The sequence below is a fragment of the Balaenoptera musculus genome, chromosome 14 (genome assembly GCF_009873245.2).
Source record: "Balaenoptera musculus isolate JJ_BM4_2016_0621 chromosome 14, mBalMus1.pri.v3, whole genome shotgun sequence".
Lineage (NCBI taxonomy): Eukaryota > Metazoa > Chordata > Mammalia > Artiodactyla > Balaenopteridae > Balaenoptera > Balaenoptera musculus.
In genome coordinates this window covers 60,160,757-60,181,540 of record NC_045798.1, presented here as the reverse complement: position 1 = coordinate 60,181,540, position 20,784 = coordinate 60,160,757, and the positions used below count along the sequence as shown (strand labels likewise).

The window sequence follows — 20,784 nt, the reverse complement described above, 5'->3', positions numbered from 1 at the left end:
AGTTTCATTCCTTTTTATGGCTGAGCAATATTCCATTGTATATATGTGCCACATCTTCTTTATCCATTCAACTGTTGATGGACACTTAGGTTGCTTCCCTGTCCTGCCTATTGTAAGTGGAGCTGCAATGAATATTTTGGTACAAGACTCTTTTGAATTATGGCTTTCTCAGGGTATATGCCCAGTAGTGAGATGGATGGGTAGTATGGTAGTTCTATTCTTAGTTTTTTAAGGAACCTCCATACTGTTCTCCATAGTGGCTGTATCAATTTACATTCCCACCAATGGTGCAAGAGGGTTCCCTTTTCCCACACCCTCTCCAGCATTTATTATTTGTAGACTTTTTGCTGCTGGCCATTCTGACAGGTGTGAGATGATATCTCATTGTAGTTTTGATTTGCATTTCTCTAATGATTAATGATGTTGAGCATTCTTTCATGTGTTTGTTGGCAATCTGTATATCTTCTTTAGAGAAATGTCTATTTATGTCTTCTGCCCATTTTTGGATTGGGTGTTTTGTTTTTTTGATATTGAGCTGCATGTGTTGCTTGTATGTTTTGGAAATAAATCCTTTGTTAGTTGCTTCATTTGCAAATGTTTTCTCCCATTCTGAGGGTTATCTTTCTGTTTTGTTCATGGTCTCCTTTGCTGTGCAAAAACTTTTAAGTTTCATTAGGTCCCATTTGTTTATTTTTGTTTTTATTTCCATTACTCTAGGTGGTGGGTCAGAAAGGATCTTGCTGTGATGTATGTCATAGAGTGTTCTGCCTATGTTTTCCTCTAAGAGTTTGATGGTGTCTGACCTTACATTTAGGTCTTTAATCCATTTTGAGTTTATTTTTGTGTTTGGTGTTAGGGAGTATTCTAATTTCATTCTTTTACATGTAGCTGTCCAGTTTTCCAAGCACCACTTATTGAAGAGGCTGTATTTTCTCCACTGTATATACTTGTCTCCTTTATCAAAGATAAGGTGACCATATGTGCATGGGTTTATCTCTGGGCTTTGTATCCTGTTCCACTGATTGATATTTCTGTTTTTGTTCCAGTACCATATTGTCTTGATTACTGTCACTTTGTAGTATACTCTGAAGTCAGGGACCCTGATTCCTTCAGCTCCGTTTTTCTTTCTCAAGATTGCTTTGGCTATCCGGGGTTTGCTGTGTTTCCATACAAATTGTGAAATTTTTTGTTCCAGTTCCGTGAAAAATGTCAGTGGTAGTCTGATAGGGATTGCGCTGAATCTGTAGATTGCTTTGGGTAGTAGAGTCATTTTCACAATGTTGATTCTTCCAATCCAAGAACATGGTATATCTCTCCTTCTATTTGTAAATCTCTAATTTCTTTCATCAGTGTCTTATAGTTTTCTCCATACAGGTGTTTTGCCTCCTTAGGTAGGTTTATTCCTAGATATTTTTTTCTTCTTATTGCAATGGTAAATGGGACTGTTTTCTTAATTTCACTTTCAGATTTTTCATCATTAGTGTATAGGAATGCATGATATTTCTGTGCATTCATTTTGTATCCTGCTACTTTATCAAATTCATTGATTAGACTAGTAGTTTTCTGGTAGCATACTTAGGAATCTGTATGTATACTATCATGTCATCTGCAAAGTGACAGCTTTACGTTTTCTTTTCGGATATGGATTCCTTTTATTTCTTTTTCTTCTCTGATTGTTGTGGCTTAAACTTCCAAAACTATGTTGAATAATAGTGGTGAGAGTGGGCAACCTTGTCTTGTTCCTGATTTTAGTGGAATTGGTTTCAGTTTTTCACCATTGAGGATGATGTTGGCTGTGGGTTTGTCATATATGGCCTCTATTATGTTGAGGAAAGTTCACTCTATGCCTACTTTCTGGAGGGTTTTTATCATAAATGGGTGTTGAATTTTGTCAAAAGCTTTCTCTGGATCTATTGAGATGATCATATGATTTTTCTCCTGCAATATGTTAATATGGTGTATCACATTGATTGATTTGCATATACTGAAGAATCCTTGCATTCCTGGGATAAACCCCACTTGATCATAATGTATGATCCTTTTAATGTGATGTTCGATTCTGTTTGCTAGTATATTATTGAGGATTTTTGCATCTATGTTCATCAGTGATATTGGCCTGTAGTTTTCCTTCTTTGTGTCATCTTTGTATGGTTTTGGTATCAAGTGATGGTGGTCCCTTAGAATGAGTTTGGGAGTGTTCCTCCCGCTGCTATATTTTGGAAGAGTTTGATAAGGATAGGTCTTAGCTCTTCTCTAAATGTTTGATAGAATTTGCCCTTGAAGCCATCTGCTCCTGGACTTTTGTTTGTTGGAAGATTTTTAATCACAGTTTCACTTTCAGTGCTTGTGATTTGTCTTTTCATATTTTCTATTTCTTCCTAGTTCAGTCTCAGAAGGTTGTGCATTTCTAAGAATTAGTCCATTTCTTCCAGGTTGTTCATTTTATTGCCATAGAGTTGCTTGTAGTAATGTCTCATGATCCTTTGTACTTCTGCAGTGTCAGTTGTTACTTCTCCTTTTTCATTTCTATTTCTATTGATTTGAGTCTTCTCCCTTTTTTTCTTGATAAGTCTGGCTAACCTTTTATCAATTTTGTTTACCTTCTCAAAGAACCGGCATTAGATCAAAGAACTGATCTTTGCTATCATTTCCTTCATTTCTTTTTCATTTATTTCTGATCTGATCTTTGTGATTTCTTTCCTTCTCCTAACTTAGGGTTTTTTTTTGTTCTTCTTTCTCTAATTGCTTTAGGTGTAAGGTTAGGTTGTTCATGTGAGATGTTTCTTCTTTCTTAAGGTAGGCTTGTATAGTTATAAACTTCCCTCTTAGAAATTCTTTTGCTGCATCCCATAGGTTTTGGGTCTTTGTGCTTTCATTTTCTCTTGTTTCTAGGTATTTTTTGATTTCCTCTTTGATTTCTTCAGTGATCTCTTGTTTATTAAGTAGTGTGTTGTTTAGCCTCCATGTGTTTGTATTTCTTACAGTTTTTTTTTCTGTAATTGATATCTAGTCTCATAGCATTGTAGTTGGAAAAGATACTTTATATGATTTCAATTTTCTTAAATTTACCATGGCTTGATTTGTGACCCAAGATATGATCTATGTTGGAGAATGTTCCATGAGCACTTGAGAAGTATGTGTATTCTCTTGTTTTTGGGTGGAATGTCCTATAAATATCAATTAGGTCCATCTTGTTTATTGCATCATTTAAAGCTTGTGCTTCCTTAATTTATTTTCATTTTGGATGATCTGTCCATTGGTGAAAGTGGGGTGTTAATGTCCCCTACTATGATTGTGTTACTGTCGATTTCCCCTTTTATGGCTCTTAGTATTTGCCTTATGTATTGAGGTGCTGCTATGTTGGGTGCATAAATATTTACAATTGTTAAATCTTCTTCTTGGATTGATCACTTGATTATTATGTAATGTCCTTCTTTGTCTCCTGTAATATTCTTTGTTTTAAAGTCTATTTTGTCTGATATGAGAATTGCTACTCCAGCTTTCTTTTGATTTCCATTTGCATGGAATATCTTTTTCCATCCCCTCACTTACAGTCTGTATGTGTCCCTGGGTCTGAAGTGGTTCCCTTGTAGACCACATATATATGGGTCGTATTTTTGTATCCATTCAACCAGTCTGTGTCTTTTGGTTGGAGCAATTAATCCATTTACACTTAAGGTAATTATCGGTATGTATGTTCCTAATACCATTTTCTTAATTGCTTTTGGTTTAATATTGTAGGTCGTTTCCTTCTCTTGTGTTTTCTGCACAGAGAAATTCCTTTAGCATTTGTTGTAAAACTGGTTTGGTAGTGCTGAATTCTCTTAGCTTTTGCTTGTCTGTAAAGCTTTTAATTTCTCCATCCAATCTGAATGAGATCCTTTCTGGGTAGAGCAATCTTGGTTGTAGGTTTTTCTCTTTCATCACTTTAAATATGTACTGCCAGTCCCTTCTAGCTTGCAGAGTTTCTACTGAAAGATCAGCTGTTAACCTTATGGGGATTCCCTTATGTGTTACTTGATTTTTTTTTTTTTTTCCTTGCTGCTGTTAATATTTCTTCTTTGTATTTAATTTTTGATAGTTTTATTAATATGTGTCTTGGCATGTTTCTCCTTGGATTTATCCTCTATGGGACTCTCTGTGCTTCCTGGGCTTCATTAACTATTTCCTTTTCCATATTAGGGAAGTTTTCAACTATAATCTCTTCAAATACTTTCTCAGTCGTTTTCTTTTTCTCTTCTTCTGGGACCCCTATAATTCAAATGTTGGTGCATTTAATGTTGTCCCAGAGGTCTCTGAGACTGTTCTCAATTCTTTTCACTATTTTTCCTATATTCTGCTCTGCAGTAGTTATTTCCACTATTTTATCTTCCAGGTCTCTTATCCGTCTTTCTGCCTCAGTTATTCTGCTATTGATCCCTTCTAGAGAATTTTTAATTTCATTTATTGTGTTGTTCATCACTGTTTGTTTGCTGTTTAGTTCTTCTCTGTCCTTGTTAAATGTTTCTTGTATTTTCTCCATTCTATTTCCAAGGTTTTGGATCATGTTTACTATCATTATTCTGAATTCTTTTTCAGGTAGACTGCCTATTTCCTCTTCTTTTGTTAGGTCTGATGGGTTTTTACCTTGCTCCTTCATCTGCTGTGTGTTTCTCTGTCTTCTCATTTTGCTTAACTTGCTGTGTTTGGGGTCTCCTTTTCACAGCCTTCAGGTTCGCAGTTCCCGTTGTTTTCAGTGTCTGTCCCCAGTGGCTCAGTTTGGTTCAGTGGGTTGTGTAGGCTTCCTGGTGGAGGGGACTAGTGCCTGTGTTCTGGTGGATGAGGCTGGCTCTTGTCTTTCTGGTGGGCAGGTCCACGTCTGGTGGTGTGCATTGGGGTGTCTGTGGCCTTATTATGGTTTTAGGCAGCCTCTGTGCTAATGGATGGGGTTGTGTTCCTGTCTTGCCAACTGTTTGGCATAGGGTGTGCTGCACTCTAGCTTGCTTGTCATTGAGTGGAGATGGGTTTTGGCATTGAGATAGAGATCTCTGGGAGAGTTTTGCTGTTTGATATAACGTGGAGCTGGGAGGTCTCTTGTGGACCTGTGTTCTGAACTTGCCTCTCCCACCTCAGTGGCATAGCCCTGAGCCTGGCTGGAGCACCAAGAGCCTGTCTTCCACACGGCTCAGAATAAAATGGGGAAAAAGAAAGAAAGAAAGAAAGAAAGAAGAAGATAAAATAAAATAAAATAAAATAAAATAAAATAAAATGAAATAAAAATAAAAATAAAATAACATTATTAAAATAAAAAATAAAAAATAATTATTAAGAAAAAGAAATTTAAGTAATAATAAAATAAAAAACCAGACAGAGAGAACCCTAGGACAAATGGTAAAAGCAAAGCTATACAGACAAAATCACACACAGAAGCATACACATACACACTCACAAAAAGAGAAAAAGAGGAATATATATATATTACGTTGCTCCCAAAGTCCACCTCCTCAATCTGGGGTGATTTGTTGTCTATTCAGGTATTCCACAGATGCAGGGTACATCAAGTTGATTATGGAGATTTAATCCACTGCCCCTGAGGCTGCTTGGAGAAATTTCCCTTTCTCTTCTTTGTTTGCACAGTTCCTGGGGTTCAGCTTTGGATTTGTACCCGCCTCTGTGTGTAGGTCCCCTGAAGGCATCTGTTCTTTGCTCAGACAGGACGGGGTTAAAGGAGCAGCTAATTTGGGGGCTCTGGCTCACTCAGGACAGGGGGAGGGAGGGGTACAGATGTGGGGCGTGCCTGCAGTGGCAGAGGCTGGCATGACCTTGCACCAGCCTGAGGCATGCCATGCGTTCTCCCGGGGAAATTGTCCCTGGATCACGGGACCCTGGCAGTGGTGGGCTGCACAGGCTCCAGGGAGGGTAGGTGTGGATATTGACCTGTGATTCCACACAGGCTGCTTGGTGGCTGCAGCAGCAGCCTTAGCATCTGATGCCCGTCTCTGGGGTCCACGCTGATAGCCGCGGCTCGCGCCCGTCTCTGGAGCTCATTTAAGAGGCACTCTTAATCTCCTCCCCTCACGCACCAGGAAACAAAGAGGCAAGAAAAAGTCTCTTGTGTCTTCAGCAGCTCCACACCATTTTCTGGGCCTTCTCCTGGCTAGCCGTGGCGCACTAGCCCCCTTCAGGCTGTGTTCATGCAGCCAACACCAGTCCTCTCCCTGGGATCCGACCTCTGAAACCCGAGCGTCAGCCCCCAGCCCCCAGCCCCCACCTGTCCTGGCAGGTGAGCGGACAAGCCTCTCGGGCTGCTGAGTGCTGGTCGGCACTGATCCTCTGTGTGGGATTCTCCCTGCTTTGCCCTCTGCACCCCTGTTGCTGTGCTCTCCTCTGTGGCTCTGAAGCTCCCCTCTCTCTGCCTCCAGCCGTCTCCGCCTGCGAAGGGGCTTCTTAGCATGTGGAAACATTTCCTCCTTCACAGCTCCCTCCCACTGGTGCAGTCCCGTCCCTATTCTTTGTCTCTGTTTTTTCTTTTTTCTTTTATCCTACACATGTATGTGGGGAGTTTCTTGCCTTTTGGGAGGTCTGAGGTCTTCTGCCAGTGTTCTGTAGGTGATCTGTAGGAGTTGTTCCACATGTAGATGTATTTCTGATGTATTTGTGGGGAAGAAGGTGATCTCCGCATCTTACTCTTCCGCCATATTGAAGCTCCTCCAAGTTGTACTCACTCTAGCACTAGGTGGCCATCCCTTGTTTCACATCAACATGACCTCAGGCACAAACCTCCTTGTTTTTCCATTTTGTCTTTAAGTTACTTGTTGAAAGAACTGACCCACGGTCCCAAGGACTGTCATGACTTCAGCTGGTGGGGCCCCTCCACAGCCGGCAGCCTCAGTCAGGTCACCCTCCCCTCGGGCTCCAGGACAGTTCAGTGACAGACCTCTTTTTCTTTTTTTTTTTTAATTTAATTTAATTTAATTTAATTTATTTATTTATTTATGGCTGTGTTGGGTCTTCGTTTCTGTGCGAGGGCTCTTTCTAGTTGCGGCAAGTGGGGGCCACTCTTCATCGCAGTGCACGGGCCTCTCATTATCGCGGCCTCTCTTGTTGTGGAACACAGGGTCCAGACGCGCAGGCTCAGTAATTGTGGCTCACGGGCCTAGCTGCTCCGTGGCATGTGGGATCTTCCCAGACCAGGGCTCGAACCCGTGTCCCCTGCATTGGCAGGCAGATTCTCAACCACTGCGCCACCAGGGAAAGCCCCCTCTTTTTCTTTTTGTTTTTCTTTTGTGGTTTGATGGTTTCCTTTTGTATTATGCTTGAGTTCTCTTTTGTTTGGTTTTGGGGAATCTAGTAAGATTTTGATTTGTGATTACCCTGGTTTTCAAGTATGTTAGCCAATTCTATATCTACTAGCTTTAGGCTGATAGTCATATAAGTTCAAACACATTCTGAAAAAAAATCTACATTTTCTTTCACCCCACCCCCACATTTTATGATTTTGATGTCTTCTTTTACATCTTCATGTTTATCCTTTCTACTTATAATCTATTCCACAATTTATTTTTGATTTTTTAAATCTATATACAGCCTTATTCAAGTGATCTTCAATCCTTTGATATATTTGTTTTTCCTATTATGGTTTTCTCTTTCCTATAGATTCTTATTTCTTTTCAATTTAAAGAAGACCTTTCAATATTTCTTTTAGGTTAGGTTTAGCATTGCTGTATTCTTTTAGTTTTTCTTATCTGAGAAATTCTTTATCTCTTTTTCTATTTTAAATGGTAATCTTGCTGGGTAGAGAATCTTAGGTTGCAGATTCTTCCCTTTCAGAACATTGAATATATTTCACGACTCCCTTCTGGCCTGCAACATATCTGTAGAGTAATTAGCTGATAGCCTTTTGGTGGTTCCCTTGTAACTAACATTTTTTTTCCCTCCTGCTGTCTTTAAAATCCTCTCTTTATCTCTAACTTTTGCCATTTTAATTATAATGTGTCTTAATGTAAGTCTGTTTGGGTTCATCTTGTTTGGCACCCTCTGTGCTTCCTGTATCTGGATATCTGTTTCCTTCTATAAGTTTGAGAAGTTTTCAGCTATAATTTCTTCAAATACATTTTTAATCCCATTTTCTCTTTCTTCTCTTTCTGGGATCCCTATTATGTTTAGATTGGCATGCTTTAGATTATCCTATAGGTCTTATATATTGCTTTCTTTTATTTGTCTTTTTGTCTGCTGTTCTGATGGGTGATTTCTATTATTCTATCTTCCAGATCACTTATTCATTCTTTTACATTACTTAGTGTGTTGTTTATTGCCTTTAGCTCTGTGTTTATCTCATCAATTGAGTTGACATAATCTTGTTGGCTCCTCTTTTTAGTTTCTAGTTCCTTGTTAGAGTGATCTGCATTTCTATCAATTGCCTTTTTTAAATTCCTTCAGCACTTTTATTACTTCCTTTCTGAACTCAGATTCTAGTAGAATAGAGAAGTCTGTTTCATTGTTTGTCCTTTCAGGGAAATTCTCTTGTTATTTTCATTGGGAGGGGTTCCTCTGCTTCTTCATTTCACTTATACTTCTCTGACTCTATGAATTTAGGAGAAACAGTTATCTATTGTTGTCTTGAATGGTTCTTTTTATGTTGAAATGTTGCTGAGTAGGCTGCATGAGTCTATTTTGGTAGGAGAGGCTGTTTTTGTATGGATGCCTACCACATCTTTCCTCAGGTTGTGTTGACTGTTTTTCCCTTGACTGGGGGTGTTATTGGTGATGTGGTGACCAGAGCTTGCACTAGATGTTGGGCAGGGCCTCCTCTTTGCTTCTGTGGCTGTAACAGCCTTGTTGGGAGCAAGTTCTGCTCACCAATTTATGGAATAGAAACCCCCAAATCCGGTTCTATACAGTTGTGTAAAGTAGCAGAACTGGAGCAATACTGCTGGGAAAGGAGGCACTGAGTATTCCTCTTCATGGGCTGTCCACCAAGAAGTGCAGTCTCTGAGATCACCTGTCACCCATTGTGCATGCTTACAAAATACACTGTTGTTGGCACTGCCCTCAACCCCACCTCAGCTGTGGGAACACTGGCAGTTCTCTGGATTTCCCTCAGGCACTGTGTTCACAAAACTACCATCACAAATCGTCCAAAGACTGGCACTGGACCCACAGTGGTTGCACACCTGGGTCCACCGTGGGAGTGCAGACACCAGCCCTGCCTCTATCCATGCATCCACAAAGCCCACCACTGCTGATATCAGACCCACCCTGGCCACAGGAATACCAGTAATTGAATTTAATACTTATATGTAGAGAAAAGTAACACTATTTTTATCACTTATTCTAGTCACTTTTACACTTACTCTAATCTAAACTAAATTTATATAAATTTATTTAACTTTTTTTGAAGTCACACTACAAGGTGGATTAAAATTGAATTTGCAGAAGCTCATGCAGCTCAATATCAATAAAACAAAAAACCCAATCCAAAAATGGGCAGAAGACCTAAATAGACATTTCTTCAAAGAAGATATACAGATTGTCAACTAACACATGAAAAGACTCTCAACATCACTAATCATTAGAGAAATGCAAATCAAAACTACAATGAGGTATCACCTAACACTGGTCAGAATGGCCGTCATCAAAAAATCTACAAACAGTAAATGCTGGAGAGGGTGTGGAGAAAAGGGAACCTTCTTGCACTGTTGGTGGGAATGTAAATTGGTACAGCCACTATGGAGAACAGTATGGAGGTTCCTTAAAAAACTAAAAATAGAACTATCATACGACCCAGAAATCCCACTACTGGGCATATACCCTGAGAAAACCATAATTCAAAAAGAGTCCTGTACCACAATGTTCATTGCAGCACTACTTACAATAGACAGGACATGGAAGCAACCCAAGTGTCCATCAACAGATGAATGGATAAAGAAGATGTGGCACATATATACAATGGAACATTACTCAGCCATAAAAAGAAACGAAATTGAGTTATTTGTAGCGAGGTGGATGGACCTAGAGACTGTCATACAGAGTGAATTAAGTCAGAAAGAGAAAAACAAATATGTATGCTAACACATATATATGGAATCTTAAAAAAAAATGGTTCTGAAGAACCTAGGGGCAGGATAGGAATAAAATGCAGATGTAGAGAATAGACTTGAGGACACGGGGAGGGGGAAGGGTAAGTTGGGACGAAGTGAGAGAGTGGCATGGACATATATACACTATCAAATGTAAAATAAATAGCTAATGGGAAGCAGCCGCATAGCACAGGGAGATCAGCTTGTTGCTTTGTGTCCATCTAGAAGGGTGGGATAGGGAGGGTGGGAGGGAAAAGCAAGAGGGAGGAGATAGAGGGATATATGTATCTGTATAGCTATTTCACTTTGTATACAGCAGAAGCTAACACATCATTTTAAAGAAATTATATTCCAGTAAAGATGTTTTTAAAAAAAACCGAGATCTGAATGATAGGTGGAAAAGGGGAAGACAATTTAAGTCCAATAATTCATTCTGTGAGTAAATGGCAAAATACAAAAGAAGATAAAAAAGTACCAACTTTCCTCTTCATCTTGGTTGCAAACTTTTACAAATTCAGTTATTTTGAATGCCTGTGGACTAGAAAAGGAGGAAAAAGGCCAATAAATTATTGTCCAAATAACTTTTTTCTTCTATAGAGGAGGCTAAGAATAAACTGAGATGGTTGAATGGCTTTAATAAAACAAGAAAAAACTGCAATTCCAGATTATGTGAACAATAAAGTGTTGTTTGTTAGCTTTAGAGATGGGGAAATAAGAATATCTCAGAATATTGTTTAGAGCCTTGTTACTCTGGGCAGGTTAAATTGTGTTCTTCTGAGAAGACAGAGGGATTGATGGGATGATATCATCAAATTCTAGGATTTCAAATTGCTTCCATGACTGAAAGTTTGACAGTTTCAAATGGAATAATTTAAGGTGTTCCTTACAAAAGCTGCATAGGAACAAGTAAAAACAGGCTAGAATAATTTGTGTGTGTGTGTGTGAAAAAGAAAAACTTTATTGAGCCCCCAGCCCTAATTCTCTTTCTCCTGCACAGTCTTGGTTCCCCGGAGATACCCAGTCCAGCAGGCAACAATGAGACCCACTTTCCGGCCAGCCGGGGCATCTCTGCGGATGGTAGAGGGTTTGCCAATGTGCTGGTTGTTGCCACCTCTGAAGGGATGCTCAACAGGGTTCATGGCCACACCCCACACGCATGGCCAACAATTCCTCTTTGCCTTATACTTGTGGTAGGCACGGCTGGCCTTCAGAATGGGCTTGTCAATGCAGCCACCTCCAGCCACCACACTGACAACAGCTCTGTTGATGGAGGAGATGACCTTCTTGGAGCCCAAGGGCAGTTTCACTCTGGTCTTCTTTGTCTCAGGGTTGTGGGAGATGACAATCGCATAGTTCCCAGAGGCTCTGACCAGCGTGCCCCAGTCACCAGGCTTCTCCTCCAGACAACACACGATGGTGCCCTCGGGCATGGTGCCCACTGGCAGCATATTGCCGATGTTGAGCTGGGCGTTCTTGCCGTAATACACGACTGGCCAGTGTGGATGCCCTCGGCGGCAATGAACAGCTCCATCCGCTTCTTAAAATGGTATGGATCCTGGAAGACCACCTTGGCAAGGGGCACGTAGCAGACCGGGTCATGGATGATGTCCTTCAAGATGCCCTTGATGTAGCTGTGTCACTTGGCAAAGTCCACAGCGTGCAGACGCGTGACGTCCTTTCGGCGATTCACACGCACGCGGAACACGGAGCAGGCCGGCACCCTTTCTCTGCCCAAGGATCACGCGGCCCATCGCGGTGGTCTGCTTCTGAGCGCGGCCGAAAGAGCAGGCTAGAATAATTGTAAATGACATTTATCTCTAAATATTCATTCAACTAAAATCAGAACATAAGAGGGCAGTGATGTGAAAGAAAATGCCTATAACAGAAAGTAACATTTTATAGATATTTATCCTGCTTAGTTGGACATTCTGACTAACTCCATACTTTTTTAAGAAAAAAAAAATCATACTTTCTTAATTATGATCTGTCTTGATATTCAAACATTTTAGTTCTTCACTAAAGACTTATTAATATTAACTAACTTGATTAAAGGTTTGAATTTATTTCCTCCTCTACCATCTCTTTTATCTTCTCCATCTCTTCAGTCTTTTTAATCCCTTTCTCAGGATTTTTGCTTACACTATTCCCCAATCAAAAATGTTCTCACCTCTTTCTGAGGAAACACTAATCACTTTATATACTTCATTCAAATCCTCACTATTACATACAATCCTCCATGACTATCATAAACTGTGTTATCACAAATTCATGCTGCTTTCCTAATTATCAAGCCTAAAGGCATATTTTCATTACTCACCTTCTTTGCACTATTTACTACATTTTAAGGTGGTTATCATCTCCTCAACTTTGACATTATCTTCCATAATGACTTTTGTTGTGAGCATGTCCTACGGTTTTGTCTGCTGTCACACCTGAGTCCATTTTAAGTGTCAACTTCACAAACCATAGTTCTAAATAAGGGACCCTGTAGAGTAAGCATCACATTTTATTCTCCTTGATATGACCTTGCAGGTATACCTCATTGGCCCTAAGATGGACATCTCTCCAAACAGCAGCCAATAAACAGGAGGAGAAGTTTCACAGAGCAGTATCCCTGCACAGAATGTGGGAGCAGAAGTCTTATAGCAAAATAGAGCATGATCTGTGTAAAACATCTGTTTTGCATACATCATCTCACAATCTAGCAATCTGTGAGATGTGGCAAAGAATTCATGTAGCTTAGATTCTGCTAAGTATCACCTAATTAGAAGTAAACTCTTTTAAGCAACTCTGTTACTACCTACATCTTCAAGCTTCTTAGTTCCCTGATGCCTTGGTTAAAATAGTTAAACAAAAACCTAAGGAAGAGGAGCAGTGGTTAGGTTCTGACCTATAGCATCAATTCTAGTGTAGCTGATATCCCCAGACACTAGAGAGCCTGGTCTTCTATAACCCAACACAAACCAGTTGTGCTCCCACTCACCTCTTCATTGTATGTCAGAGAAGTTTACTAAAAATCCCCAGCTCATGACAAGCTCATTCCCACTTTCACAACTTTTACTTTTTTGATCCTTTCACCAGGCAAGCCTTTGATTTCTTGCTTCTCTAGAAAAATTCTACTTATTCTTCCAGGCTCAAGTGCCACCTCTTTAAACAAGCATTTTCTGTCCCTTCACCTTACTGCCTAAGACTTCTTCCCTTCCTGTGAGTTTTTGTTGAATCTGTGGTCTCTTCCTTTAAGCTGGATGCACAATGAATGACTTATGAGTTTTTTTTTAATTTTTCAAATGGTGGTGTCTTCTCCCAACTGAATTTCAGGTGCAGTGAGTACCATAAACACATTTAACCTTTTCTTGTATGTATCAGAGCACATAGAGAATATTAGTGAACTGATTGAATTAAATTGAAATAGATGGTATAAGATCAACATGCCCAACATTGACTATGTACAGAACACTCTTGGCTGGAGATTGAATTTTTCTTCAGTACACCAGCCCTACTAAAAATCTTAAATCAATAATATTATCTATTTTGCTACTGCTATAAATATTTTACATAAATTATTCTCCCCCTACCAGTGCCCTTTGGTAGTGCCCTCCCACACTGAGTCTGGAGTGGATTTGCAAGTTGTTTTGGCCAATAAGAGTTGAAAATTTTTGTGCAAGAGGTCTTTATCAGTCTTTTTCTGTTTTTTGGAACCTAGAGACTACCATGTGTCAAAGCAGAGCAAGCTTCCTGCAAGACAAGAGATTATGTAGAGCAGAGATAAGCAAACCCAGCTGAGGTTCTGCAGCTCAACCAGCCTGCTAGCTGACATGAGAGGGAGGTTATCTGGACCACTCCCTTTAGCTGAGCTGACTCAAACCAAAAAAGACACCCATTCTACACACAGTATCATGAAATATAATATTGCTTGTTTGGACACAAAATATTTATTTATGTGACTCATTTTGTAAATTTAAGACATAGATGTTGTTTACAAAGATGCAGAAGTTGTTCATATCACAAATCAATTAAAACATATATCAACCTACGGTGAAATAAAGTCATGGCTGATGGAAATGGAAGTACATACATTCCCTCCAAACTTATTTGAAATTTTAAAGAATATTGAAACTTTCCTTTGTTGTCTTGCCTTTTTTTTAATGTGTTTGCTTTTGCCTACAACAAGCCAAACAACAGCCTAACCATTTTTAAATTTTAGCCTTTATTATCAATGCAAAAATAAGATTTTAAATATTTCTTCTTTAATGAGAAATAAACTATATTAAAATTTTCTTTGTTTCTAGACACTAACATGACAAACGGGCCTATTCAAGCAACTTAAAACTTTTTCATGACATGCTTTTAAGAAAGCAGAAATCAGTAATACATCAGGTCTGAGTTATATGTCAAACATATGAGAGTTTAATATTTCAAGTTTGTTAAGCTTGATTTTCCCATTATATTGTAAAATTATCAAAGGCAAGAATCCTGTAATAAGCATGTACAAAATTATATTAGTTTCAGGTTTACATAATTATAATGTGACATTTGTATATCCTACAAGGTGATCACAACCACGAGCCTCATTACCATCCATCACCATCACCTAGTTGACCAACTTTACCCATTTTGCTCAACCCCCAACTCCCTTTCCCTCTGGTAACCACTAATCTTCTCTCTGTATCTATGAGTTTGTCTTTGTTTTATTTAGTTTGTTAGTTTTTGTGGTTTTGTTTTTGTTTTTGTTTTAGATTCCACACATTAGAGATACTATATAGTATTTTTCTTTCTCTATCTGACTTACTTCACTTAGAATAAAACCTTTAAGGTCCATTCATGTTGTGACAGATGGCAGAATTTCATTCTTTTTTATAGCTGAGTAATATTCCTTAGTGTGGGTATACCACCTCTTCTTTACCAATTCATCCACCAATGGACACTTGGCTTGCTCTTCTGTCTGATAGTTTCTTATTAGCGTATAGAAATACCACAGACTTCTGTATATTGATTTTGTATCCTGAGACTTTACTGAGTTCATTTATTAGTCCTAACAGTTTGTTGGTAGGGTCTTTAGGGTTTTCTGTATATAGTATCATGCCATCTGCAGATAGTGACAGTTTTGCTTCTTTGTTTTTGATTTGGATGTCTTTTACTTCTTCTTCTTGTCTATTTGTTGTGATTAAAGCTTCCAACACTATGTTGAATAAAAGTGGCAAGAATAGGCATCTTTGTCTTGTTCCTCACCTTGGAGGAAAAGTTTTCAGCTTTATACCACTAAGCATGATGTTAGCTGTGGGTTTGGTACATATGGCCTTTATTATGTTGATGTATATTTCCTCTATACTTTGTTGAGAGTTTTTATCATAAATGAATGTTGAATTTTGTCAAATGCTTCTCCTGCATCTATTGAGATGATTATATAAATTTTATCCTTTATTTTTATTAGTATAGTGTATAACATTGATTGATTTGATATTGTTGAATCATCCTTACATCCCAGGAATAAATCTGACTTGATTGTGTTATATGATTATTTTAATTTGTTTTTAGATTCTGTTTCCTAATATTTTGTTGAGGGTTTTGCATCTATGTTCATCAGTGATATTGTCCTGTAAGTTAATTTTTTAGTGATGTTCTTGTCTGGTTTTGGTATCAGAGTAATGCTGACTTCATAAAATATGTTTAGGTTCCCCTCTTCTTCAATTTTTTAGAAGAGTTTGAGAAGGATAGGTATTAAATCATTTTTAGATTCTTTTTTTTTTTTTTTTTCAGAATTTGCCAGTGAAGCTGTATGATCCTAAGCTTTTGTTTGTTGGGAGAGTTTTTATTACCGTTTTAATTGTCTTACTAGTAATTGGTCAATTCAGATTTTCTATTTCTTCATGATTCAGTCTTTGAAAATTCTATGTTTCTAAGACTTTACCTATTTCTTCTAGGTTTTCCAGTGTGTTGCATAATTGTATGTAGTAGTCTCTTATGATCCTTTTTGGTATCAGCTGTAACTTCTTTTTCATTTTTGATTGTAATTATTTGGACTTCTCTCTTTTCTTCTTGATGAATCTGGTTAAAGCTTTGTTGATTTTGTTTATATTTCTAAATACATTCTCTAAGTTTTATTAATATTTTCTATTGTTTTTAGTCTCTTATTTATTTCTGCTCTGATCTTTATTATTTCCTTTCTTCTTCTACATTTGGGCTTACTTGTTCCTCTTTTTCTAGTTCCTTTATATGTACATTTTACTTCTTTTTAGCCACTACTTATTGGCATCTTTTCTGTTAGGAAAAGCTAACCAATTTCTGAAATGCTTTTAGGATGACAATGACACAAGATTGTATTAGTCAGAGGTGGAAGACTTAGTGCCCAGGTTATAATCTGAGGAGCACATGGAAGCACAACCTTCTTTTATGAAATGCCTGTTCCAGCCTGGAATTCTCTCACTGCAGTCTACCTGGGAGAATAATAATATTACAAATTTAGTTACACAGTTTGTTCTGCTGATTTTATTTAGTCAAGCATCTAATTCTTGAGAACATGAGATACAAGACAGTCTCTATATTTTCTGGAAGAGTTTATATAATATTGGGATTACTTCATAATTATGAGGTAGAACCATCTGAAAATTACTTTGAGTCTTTTATATATTGATGCTGATAAATTAATTTTTCACAAGTGATTCAAATCCTTAGTGGTTATAAGACTGTGACTTGTTTTACACTTCTACTTTTCCAAAATTTCATAGGTTATATTTCAAAGGAAATTTTCTACTTAATTTACATTTTCAAATTTATAATATTTTTGTATATTTTTAAAGAACTCTGTTTCACTATTTCATATTATCATTTTTTCTAAATTTTTGGTAAATTTGGTTGGTCAGTTATGTCTATTTCAGTAGATTTTTCAGAAAAAGTTTGCTTTTGATTTTGTTGACTCTCCATTTTAATTTCAATAGTTTATTTCTTACTTTCTCTGTTTTAATCCCTTTTATTTACAGTTGTTGTTTTAAATATCTCAAATTGGATATTTAGCTTATTAAATGTTGGTGGTTTTTTTTTTCAAATATAAACCTTTTAGTATTTTGGAGAAGGAAAAAAATTTCCCCTACCCTTTCTAGATTATGGCTAGCCTAAGAATTAAATTGACAAGAGACAAATTAACAGGAATAAATTAAATTTAGTTACATGCATATGGGGGTACCATTAGAAAAATGAGACTCAAGAACAAGTTAGACAATTGAAGTTTATATACCATCTGAGAGAAGGAGAAAGGGGTAGGGGCTTGGGACTTCAAAGAAGAGGAAGGCGATTCATATGGAGATGAAAAAACAAGTGTCTGGTAAACAAATTGTTTGCTATGCCAGGCAAAGACAATAAGACACAAAGCAGCAGAGTCTGATCTCTAGACCCCACTGAATTACCCTACCACACCTAGTCCATATTTTTTATAGATATCTGTGATGGTAGTGCTCTTGTTGGACCAAACCCTTTATCAAAATTATTTTAGGTAGTTAAGGAGGAGGTAAAAAGAAAGACTTCCTGGGTCTCCTGTTTCTTAAAAATAATCAGCCTAAAATAATCCTCATGCCAAGAGGATACATTTTGGGCTGTCAAATTTTGCTCCCTTATAAGTGTAAATGTAAAACATTTCTAAATGATGCTATTTAGACTCTACAAGTTTTGATGTGCTATATTTGTATTATACTTATTTCAAATATTTTCTATTTTCCATCATGATGTACTATTTTGTTTGCTTTCCCTTAAGCATTTAATCTTCTGTAAGATGTAAGCATCAGTCTATAATCCATGACATTTTCTATCAAAAAATATTTATCTATTGTCTCAACCCAATTTTGGCAATACAATCCAATAAAATTGATGGTAAGAATTTGCCATGGCGCTGCTTACATTATAGAGTTTATTTGATTTTTATTTAGGATAAAATTGAGTTCTACACAAAGATTGGCATCTGAAGACTCTGCCTTACTCAATGTATATAAATAAAGCTTTTGCTTTCTATTTGTTTTTTAGTATTTAAGGAGTATACACTGTGTGTCAGCTAATGTGACAAATGTTTCAAATACAGAATCTCATTTCATCTTTTATTTTTTTATTTTTAAATTTTTATTTATTTTATCTTATTTTTATTTTTGGCTGTGTTGAGTCGTTTGTTGCTGTGCATGGGCTTTCTCTAGTTGCAGCGAGTAGGGGCTACTCTTTGTTGTGCAGCACGGGCTTCTTATTGTGGTGGCTTCTCTTGTTGTGGAGCATGGGTTCTAAGCATGTGGGCTCAGTAGTTGTGGCTCATGGGCTCTAGAGCACAGGCTCAGTAGTTGTAGCACTTGGGCTTAGTTGCTCCGTGGCATATGGGATCTTCCCAGACCAGGGCTCGAACCCATGTCCCCTGCATTGATAGGTGGGTTGTTAACCACTATGCCACCAGGGAAACCCTCATCTTTTATTTTAACATACCTTATCTCCATTTCTCCCAAACTTGTTACATATAAATTAAATAGATTACTGTTCATATGCAGTTATCTAACTTTCAGATTTTTGAATCAAATTAAAGAATAAAACCAATTTTGTTACAGAATGTAATAATTCAGACATTTACCTATTCTTCTATGTTTAAAAAATGTGTGTGTGTTAAAAGAAATGAAGAAAAATAATAAAAATAAAGCAGGGTAATGAAAAAAACACTCTCATTATTCAATTTTGAGGCAGGACGTAGACGGGCTCCAGGTAGGACATTTACAACTGGCCTTCTGTTTATATTTCATGGGGCAGGAAAAAGTGGGCTTCAGGCCAGACACTTACAACTAGCCTCCTGTTTGCATTTTCTGAGACAGAAGATATGTGGGCTTCAGGTTAGACATTTAAAATCAGCCTCCTGTTTGCTCTCTGAAATGAAGCAATGACAGAGACAGGGTAAATAGCCAAGCTTTGTCTCTTGTGGACACTTTAAGACAACAGTCATAGCAAGAACAAAGAGGAGCAAAACCTTGTTTGAGTAAAGGATCAAGAGAACACCGCTTCCCCCCACCCCAACCCCCGCCTTCCTTGAGGCAAGGGAGACACTATGCATGCGCAGAAAAGCTCCTTGGGGGGTCAAAAATCAGTGGACAATGCCAGGCCATAATGAGTCTTGGTTCTCCCAGATGCCTTTGCATTGAGATCCATCTTAGCTAAGAGGTGTGTGTGCACCTAGGGGGCAGGTACTGAAACAAATAAGCCAGGGAGACAAAACAAGATGATTGGCCAGAAGGAAGACAAAGACCTGAATGAACTGCCCTATATAAATGACTTAACTGCCTCTTTACTGTGCTCCTCCTAATTAGGGAGGACACCCACACCCTTTCTATCCAGGTGTGCATCTCTGCCTTGCTTCTATCTTAACTAAACAAACTGTTTCTCTGTGTGCTCTCCCACTTGTTGTTCTGTGACTCTAATCATAAACTTTGTACCTGTTTTTACAGTTTTTGTCTCTGTGAGAAATGCATTTTTCACTGGGGGCAAGAGCCAGGGAAAAATAGCTTCTAACCTCTAGCCCTTGCTGGTCTGGTGGCTAGGATTCCTGGTTTTCTTCCAGGCTACCCAGGTTCAATTCCTGGGCAGGGAATTAAGATCTTGCTTCGTGCCACCTCTCACTGCTCCGTCTCTGAGATTAATTTGATTTAATAGGGAAAATGCATTCCTTTTTTAGATTTGTTGAAAGTAATTCCATTTAAGTAAAATGATACCTGTAGAGTTCTTTGAAGATTTCACATTTTCTGATAAAATTATAGGCATAGAAAAGCACACCAGACTAGTCCTAAGCCCTTCCATGCCATAAATAGTATAGCTACAATTAGTGATTTTTGCCTGATGTTAACAAATGCCAGAGGGCATCTCAATCTCTGCAGACAAGTTCTCCAGGATTTAATTAGCTCTACCCTCCTATTCTTCATAGAACTATACTGTTCCTAATATACCTTGCTTCAGACATAGGTCAAAGTATGCAACTGTCAATTTTTAATATTCATGATATTTTTTAACAAATGGAGTGTGCAAGAAGACTGCAGTACTGGAGGTTGTAGGAGCCAGTGTATTTATGGAAGAGATAGCTTAGTTCATTGAATAATAATTTGAAGAACTAAGGGACACAGGAATTTTGATCTTAAATCTCAAGAACTGTCTTTCCTCTTTGCTTGTGATCATTAGGAGAGAGAAAAAGGAGTGAGCATTCTGGGTTTTAGTTCTATCCTTATTATCTCAGTACATCAATTTTGCACATCACTACAGTTTTCAATTTTTTTCATCTTTAAAATGGAAAATCAAACTGGCTGAATTATGTCTCCTCTAGTTTTAAAAGTCTAAGCTTTGATGATGGTTATTATGGAAATTTTCATTAAATGTGGACTCATTTTTCTTAAAAGTAGATTGCTGAGGGAAATTTAATATTTTGTTTTATTATAATATAAATATGTATATAGATGAAATTCTATAACTTTTTAAGTTATATCATTTTCATCCTTGAAAATTTTGAAAAAAAAATTTTTTTTTGGCTATGCCAGTTACATGGAATACATAAAGTAATTTTAAAATGAATTCCTGTAAGTAAGTTACACAGCTCTGAAAGTTATAGTAGATTTTTCCAGCCTTCAGGTGGCATTTTGGTGTTGTAAATCAAGCATTTATTTGGTAACCTGGTTACTACAACTTCCCATAGTACCAAACTACATACCTTTTCTTTGCCTCTGGAGAATAT

General features: G+C 37.7%; 1 pseudogene; it reads right to left on the bottom strand.

Moving 5' to 3' along the window:
• Positions 1 to 10,998: 10,998 nt before the first annotated feature.
• Positions 10,999 to 11,809, bottom strand: LOC118880041 (annotated as a pseudogene).
• Between the last annotated feature and the right edge of the window lie 8,975 nt (positions 11,810 to 20,784).